The sequence below is a fragment of the Pezoporus flaviventris genome, unplaced genomic scaffold (genome assembly GCF_033815535.1).
Source record: "Pezoporus flaviventris isolate CSIRO_AGI_PZ_B2104156 unplaced genomic scaffold, CSIRO_AGI_Pfla_v1 ptg000035l, whole genome shotgun sequence".
NCBI classification, from domain to species: domain Eukaryota; kingdom Metazoa; phylum Chordata; class Aves; order Psittaciformes; family Psittacidae; genus Pezoporus; species Pezoporus flaviventris.
In genome coordinates, this window is record NW_026892583.1 from 4,949,619 (window position 1) to 4,957,904 (window position 8,286).

Here is an 8,286-nt window from a genome sequence, read left to right on the forward strand (position 1 = left end):
CGGGAAAGAAATGTGCCCCAAGGAGCACCAAGTACACAGGACTTTATTTGGATTCAACAGACCAAATGTACTCTTTTTCCCTCCCCAGTGATCCTTGCCTTTACAAACATATATAAGCTTAACAGCAAAATAATGGGAATTACAATAGATTTGAGGTCAAGTTTTTAATTGCAGGACAGCAAACAGGCCAGAGACAAAACAAACACAATCATATTCCTGATCTAAAATGAGTGACTGGATGCTTTTCCAGCTACCCAAGACACACTTGCCTAAGTGCTGGTCTACATGGATCCACCAGTCTGCTGTATCAGTGCCCCTGCTCCACACAGGCAATGATGCTCATCTGTCCCCATGCTCATACAGCTTAGGAGATAACCCAACCAGAAGATTGTTTCTTTACTCATGAGATATAAATGATCCCAGGAAAAGAAGATGCTATCAGATGTGTCCAGTAATTAGAAAACTAAGATATTTTCTCAGGAGTGGCTCACTGCTACTGCAGAGTTCCTAGGCAAATATGAAAGCAAGGGAGAACACCTTCTGTCTGCAATGACTGCAGCAACTGTAAAGCCTTGGTTTCCATTCCGTATCTTAACACATTATACCCCCTCATTGCATACACTATGCTAAGTGTGGACACGTGGTACGTGGTACATGATAAGCACCTGCCTCATCCATAGTCTTTTCAGACACCTATGTTCTTAAATATTACTTCCCAAATCAGGAAACCTTACATTTCTGCATTTAATAACGTCCTCCTTGCCCTGATACAGTGTAAACACTCTGCATTTCACCCTTAGAAAAAGACATGCTTTTGCTTGTCTTCCTATTTTAGTTGTCCCATGAGGCTGCTGTACATACAAAGTTAATTATTCTTGTCCTCAAAACAGTTACTCCTCTCCATGTAACACCTACCAAATAAACAAATAATCACAGAAGAACTTAACAATATTCTTAAATGGATTAACAATGCCCCAAACAAATTTAATATGTTACACAGCCACACTGAAGGGAGAAAAGCTCAGCCACTGAATTCAGCCTCTCATTTACTTATATGCTAACAATCACACAGGGCTTCTCTGGTGATCAAAGTAATAACATGGAAAGGTAATTGACAGATACTTCTTTATTCTCTGTTCTTTTGTTCTCATTCTAGGTTTTAAAACCCAAAGATTTCCAATGGCAAAAAACTGCTTGAATAATGAAGCAAGAGAAGATGGGAACAAACAAGCCAGAGGCACAAAACAGCCCAACCCACTACAGCAGGTGACAGTGTTCAGGACATCACCAAGGTATTGCTTGAGGGGATTTACATGGTGATTACTACTTCATTCCATTTTTGTCATTTATGCAATGCATCTATCCTTTTGTATATTCAGTTTAAAGAATATTGCAGAAATACAGATTTTCAGTATGTATACACTGCTGCTAGTAACAGGTGAACACTTGTATGTTACAGGTGGTAAAGTGACTGGATGCTGCGGAATAATCCTGCCATCGGGACTTCCTTATGTACATAACACCAATTTTATGTTACCTTTCAGTAGTTATTTGCTTTCTCTCTTCATCTCTCCAAGAGTTGTAACAGTTTAGAAAATCAGCATTTGGAAATAAATAGTTGCTGCACTGCCTGGCTGGCACCTTGAATCCTATAACATTCTTATTTAATCAGTAGCTCCCACTGAAACCATTTCATTGTGTCATGTGGCCCTTTGAATTATTAAAAGCATGGGTAAGATAGCAGGATCCAAGTTTAGCTATATATATATACTAGCTTCATATAAATAACTTCTGTAAAAATACATAATTTTTAAAGATGTAAGTTCAGCTCTGATGAAGACTGCCTTATCCTGTTTTAAATCACACTGCTTAAACCAATGTTAATGTAGGTGTAGGGTTTCTTCACCCACTGTTTTCTCAAGTCTGCCCATTATTGTCTAATCAGTAAGTAAACACCCAGCACTGGAGAAGAATCCTCCAAGGCCATCCTCAGAGAGCAGAGCTTTATAACAAGGTTTCCAAGTTTCATACCCATTGACCTGCACCACCCAAACAGCAAAAACACCACCCTCACGAAGCAGCCTAGCTTTCAAAGTAGTTTTTCCTGTTTAAACAAATATCCACTATTTCTGAATGAAGTCCAACAAGTATTTGCTACTGATATCAATTTAAAGGAGAAGCCCCACAAAGTGGCAAGTGCACAGTGTAGCTGCATGTCAGAAAGGACCTCTTGTCCAGCTGCTTGAAATAGTACTTTTTCTTCCAGAAATCTCTTGGTTTTCTCTTTTTTCCTTCAGTTGCTGGCATCTCTACAACTCAGGTAAGGCCCTTCTCTTTATGACTAACATTAACATCAAACATGATCATGAGTAATGGTAGCAACTGCACTCCAATCTGAGGGCACATGCACACACACAAGCTGCCATGAAGGTAAAAGGCACAACACACCAGCTCATCCATAGTACTTCTTCTCGGGTACGTACCCATAACAAACATGAGGCAAATCACAGAGATAAAATGAACTGAGCCTCACTTGCCACACATGAAGTGGATGTAGATGAAGTGTTACCAGCTCGCAGATGAGCACACTTACCTGTTCAAATACTGCAGCCCACAAAAGCAATCTCCTGCCTCTACTCCATCAACACATTTAAGCACACTGGCACAACATTCACATAGACAAAAACCTTAAATCCCAGTTGACACATGGAAAATATATATTCCTCATATCTCTATGTACAGCACTGAAGGGGTCATCCATAAAGCAAGATTAAAAACTGGGAGCAGGAATACAACCTTTTACACTATCTTAATTCCCTCACAATTATGGCAGTTTTCTGGGATTTTTGTGCTTTGCATTTTGACACCAACTTACTAAGAGAGATTTTTCCAAACTGATACGAACACCTAAGAAGTTAAGAACCTTTAAGAAAGTTACAACTGAGACATACAACTCTCATCAGAATAGCGGAATGCCCTAAGAATTTCCTGCAGTAACATCTCCAGAGTAACCCCTGACACAAACATACACAGATTTAGTCAAGATCTATATAGAAAACTTACGTTAGTACAGTAGTATAAGGTAGGTATAATTTTGTCAGATTTCTTTACAAGTGTATAATCTCTAATACAGACAACTGTGGCATAAAAAACCTGAAAAGGTATCCTGCTTGGAGGAGAATCACGCTCTTCTTTCCCTGTCCCATTTTAACTTGCTTTGATTAATGTAAAGTTACACTGACAACCTTTGTCCAGAGTACACCATATGCCAGGTCTGAAAGCAAAACATAATACCCATATAGTGGGTTTTATGGCAGTGCCTTAAACAGAACTTTCATACATAAGAGATTATTGTTTTAAAAAAAGCAGATAGGAGCGTATTTAAACCTAAAGCCATTAGATTCCACTACTCAAGCTGAATGAGTAAAAGAAATGTTCATACGACTGAAATGTGAGTTCACATCATTTTGGTTCAAAATTAAGCAGCTTTAAGTGCTTTTCTGAGTAATGAAATCTAGTTAAAATTAGATACTGTCCTATATATAGTACTTCACAGTTTTGCTTTTGTGGTAAGGCTATATATTGTTTTCCAAGGATGAGAGCATTGCATGGATCTCTGTTCCACCTTTTAACTGATTTTAAATACAGCAAAGACCCTGTGGGACACAGACGCTGAATATTCTAGTTGCTGAAATAACTGTCACAGATAGGGCCTGATTTATTATGTTAAAAAAAGTAGGAAAAAAAAATTTGGTTCTACAAAAAAAAAAATTGCTGGAAGCATATACCTAAGTGTACAAAAGAATACCTTAAAACACACCCAATGCAGCAGCTGGCACGCCACAGCTTTGCTTCCATAGTTAAACTAGCAGAAAAACAAACTTAGCCATTTAATCGTTCAATTAGAGTAAGTCTGGTCCCAAAAGGGCAGTAAACATCATTTACAGAGGCCTCTGACAATGCCTCCATACTCTGCTCTACAACCCAGCACCAACTGTTACCCTCAACCACTGCCATTGCTTCACTCCTCCTCTCTGTACACTGAACACAAACTGCACAGTTGGTTTCGGTTTTGTTTGGTTTTCATTCCTTCCACCCCCAACCACAAAAAGGGAACTACATCCAAGAAAGCTCTGAGAGAACCACTTTCTTCCTGCCATCTAGAACAGTCCCCATCTTTTAATTTAGCTTGCCGAAGAGCACACTTGTTACAGAATTTACAGATTATGTTATACCTACAAAACTTCCTCATCTGAACAGTCAAGAAATCATAAAATCACAGAATGGTTTGGGTTGGAAGGGATCTTAAAGCTCAGCCTGTCCCTACCCCCTGCCACAGGCAAGCACCTTCCAATGGACCAGGTTGCTCCAAGCCCCTGTGTCCAACCTGGCCTTGAACACTGCCAGGGATGGGGCAGCCACAGCTTCTCTGGACATCCTGTGCCAGCGCCTCAGCACGCTCATAATTTTTTCCTTATATCTCATCTCAATCTCCCCTCCGTCAGGTTAAAGCCATTCCCCCTTGTCCTGTCACTACAAGCCCTTTTAAAAAGTCCCTCTCCAGATTCCTTTGCAGCCTGCTTTAGGTACTGGAAGACTTGTAAGGTCTCCCCAGCCTTCTCTTCACCAAGCTGAACCAGCCCAGCTCCCTCAGCTTGTGTCCAGAGCAGAGCTTCTCCAGCCCTCAGAGAATCTTTGTGGCCTTCTCTGGACTCACTCCAACAGCTCTATGTCCCTCTTGGCGGACAGCCCCAGCCCCAGCGCTGGATGATGCAGGAGGGTCTCCCCAGGGCAGAGTAGAGTGACAGGATCACCTCCCTCAATCTGCTCACGCTGCAGCCCAGCACACGGCTGGTTTCTGGGCTGCAAGCACACACTGCTGGCTCATGTTGAGCTTCTCACTGACCAACACCCCCAAGTCATTCGCAGAGCTGCTCTCAATCCAGTCTCCACCCCGTCTGTAGTTGTGTTTGGGATTGCCCCCACCCACGTGCAATCCTTGTCCCTGCTGAACTTCATGAGGTTTGCACTGGTTTGCAAGGCAGTGTTTTAAGCAGCTTTATAATACATGTGCAAGAGAGAGACTAGAAGTGAATCACAGGGAATACCCTTAAACTCTGAGAAAAAGTTCAGTATCTTGCCAGCCTCTAGATGTCATGACCTACTCCTATAGATAAAGGAATGACAACACAAATCTGATTCATGTCACAGGCACATCAGATGCGCTGTATATATCCACAGAGTAGATCTGTTCATATCAGAGAACTTGAATTCTAATAACGCATGTAAGGGACATTTCAGTATATAAAAAAAAGGAGCTTGACTTGCACCATTTTCTTCATGAAAAGATGACAGTAATCTAAAGGAATTTATTATTATCACCTACAACAGTAAGGAGGTGTCTTACCACACAAGATCAGCAACAGTCAGAATGTACAGTTAAATAATAGTAATTAAAACAAAAATTGTATCAGGCTGTGTGTCTGCAGTGAAACAGGAGTGACTTTCTTTACACCGTGGCTCTGAAGAGGTGTTTCCCAGCGCACACAAACACTAACCCACGTCTCAGGTACACTCTTGTCTAGGAAGCGATGTCACCAGCACGCCCCGCTCTCCACGCGGAGCTTCAGGTAGCCCCAGGCCTCCCCCGAGCAGGGCGCCCCCGCGTTGGAGCAGCAGCGGCGCACGGGGCCTTGTCGGCAGAGGGCAGGTACAGGCCGAAGGCCCAGCCTACACCCCCGCGCCCTGCCCAAGGGCGGACGGAGGGTCCCAGAGCCGCTTTAGAGCCGGAAGGACGCGGCGCGCAGCAACCGCCGCCGGCCCCCCCGTCCGTGACGCCGCGCCCCCCCCCCCACGTCCCGCTCCCCTCCGCGCCTCCGTCGTTCCCTCCCCCCTTCTCTCCCGCCCCAGCCCCCCCCCCCGCCCAGCGCACGCGCCACCGCCCGCCGCGCGCACGTGCGCCCGCAGGTGCACGGCGGCGCCCCCGCCACCCCCCCCCCCCGGTCCCGCCGTTCACCCCCGCGCCCTCCCTCCGCCGTGTGTTGGGGGGGGGGGGTCCCGGAGGCTCCCCCGGTCCGGGCGGGAAGGGGGGGTCGGCTCCTGCGGCGCTATATCGGGGCGCATCCGGAGGGCAGGGCGGGGAAGGGGCCTGTCTCTTTAAGAAGAGGCCCGGCTGCCACGGCCGCTGCTTGGCGGAGAGAAGGGGGGGTGGGGGGTGTGGTGGGTGTGAAGCCACGGCCTTGCCCCGGCGGGGCCCCGCTACCGCCTCTCGTAGCTCCGTCCCGGCCTGTCCTCGCCCGGTCGCCCCGGTGGCTCACCTGTGTGGCGGGCTCGCCTGCGGCGCGGCGGCGGCGGGGGGCTGGGGGTGTCTCCTGGGCTCGCTCCCCCGCTCGCTCCACCCGGCCTCTCGCCCCGCGTTGCCGGGGCTGGCGCTGCCTGTGTGCTGCCGCGGGGCGCTCTCGACTCCTGCCTCGCCAAGATGGCGCCCGCGCTGCTGCTGAGGAGGAGGCGGCGGCTGCGGGCGCTGGGACGGCGGCGGCGGCCACTTTCGCTCACTGAGAGGAGAGGAGCAGGGACACGGGGAGCCATGGCGGGGGGGAGGAGAGGCGCCATGCCCAGGCCTGAACAATCGAGCCCCGCATACCTCCCCGCCACCCTGGCCCCGAGCGTAGTCCCCGCAGCTCCGGTCGCTTCGCCGCAGCCTTCGCACGGGTCCCGTGCCCGCGCTGCGGGCAACGTCCCTAAACGCAGTCGGCGGGGGGCACGCTCCCATCGATGCGCTCCCGAGACCGATTGGTAGAGTCTGGCAGTGACGGAAATTGCCGAAGGGACTCGGCCGAAGCGGCCGGGTGAGCTAGCGAGTCTCGCGCGAGGCGGGGCGGGCTCTCGCGAGGCAGGGGGATGTGTACCGGAAAGCGATGCGCTCTCGCCCTTGAGGCGCCGGAAGGGCGGTGGGGCGCGGGGGGAGCGCGGCGGGCATGGCGCTCCCTCAGACACCTCCCCGGGGCCGCTTCTTGCGGGCTCACCGCTCATCGCCGCGGCAGGACGTTCACCGGGTCCTCAGCGCCGCGGGGGCAGGCCGGGAGCTGCCCCATTTCCCCGGCAGGGAGCGTGGCGGGGCAGGAGGTGGCATGTGCCCGGCCACCCCCTCGCCTGAGGGAGGGTTGAGGCGCGGACGGCGCTGGGAAGCGTAGGATCATGGAATCAGCCCATTTGGGAAAGGCTTTTAAGACCCATCAAGTCCAACCATTTACCCCAGCACTGCGAAGGCCACGACTAACCCGTGGCACTGAAGGCCTCATCTGCATGGGTTTTGAACACTTACAGGGGTGGTGGCTCCACCACTGCCCTGGGCAGCCTGTTCCAATGCTTGACCACCTTTTGGGTGAGAAACTGTGCCTCATTTCCAGTTTGAATTCCCCTGGTGCAGCTTGAGGCTGTTTCCTCTTGTCCTATCAATTGTTACTTGGGAGACCAACCCCCACCTCCCTGCAACCTCCCATCAGGCAGTTGTAGAGAGCAATGAGGTTACCCCTGAGCCTTCTCTTCTCCAGCCTAATCCCCCTGGGTGCAGTCATTCCTCTTCAGGCTGGTGCTCCAGACCCTTCTCTGGACCCACTCCAGCAACTCATTCTGTCTTGTAGGAGTAGGGCACAATCATGGTTAACGTTACCATGGACAGAAAAGGGGTATGTGGTGGAGGGAAGCTCATTTTACTACATGCCCTTTGCCATGCATGAGCAATTGCATCAGAGGAGCCTGGGACAAAATAGGCCTGAAAGTGAACTGTGAGGACACTTTGTGCTTACATGGCAGTGGGGCTACTTGGTGTGGAACACGGCTGCCTCCCCAACCCCAGCCAGTAGTGCACTTGAAGTAAATCATTAAATTAATGATTAAGCCAGATCACTTACTGCCTGAAGATAGAACTTTCTACTTTGTGGCTAAGTTCTGTGTCATCCCAGCACAAACAGTAGCTACTACAGATACCAGAAAACAAAAATAAGGCCATGGCTATTGCCCCAGCAAAGCTTCACTATAGAGTTGTACTTAACTAGTCATGGTACTTACATCCCTAACTACAATCAGCAGTTAGATTGATCAGAAGTGTACACGATTTTGTCACACATTATGAACAAACTCAGAACTGAGTACTAGCACTGAGCAGCATGAGAAGGTCTTATGGAGTATTACAAAATAAAACAAGAACTAAGACCAGTCCTTTCAGAAAATAGTCACTTTTAACGTTGTGCATTAATGAGCAATCACTCAATTCCAATCTATTTC

General features: G+C 48.5%; 1 protein-coding gene across 1 annotated transcript in view; it reads right to left on the reverse strand.

Moving 5' to 3' along the window:
- INO80 (INO80 complex ATPase subunit) overlaps positions 1 to 6,566 on the reverse strand; it is a 62,659-nt gene extending 56,093 nt beyond the window's left edge. The window contains exon 1 of the mRNA XM_061462297.1: positions 6,318 to 6,566. The gene's annotated coding sequence lies outside the window, so the exon portion shown is untranslated. The remainder of the gene's footprint in view (positions 1 to 6,317) is intronic.
- Positions 6,567 to 8,286: the final 1,720 nt, after the last annotated feature.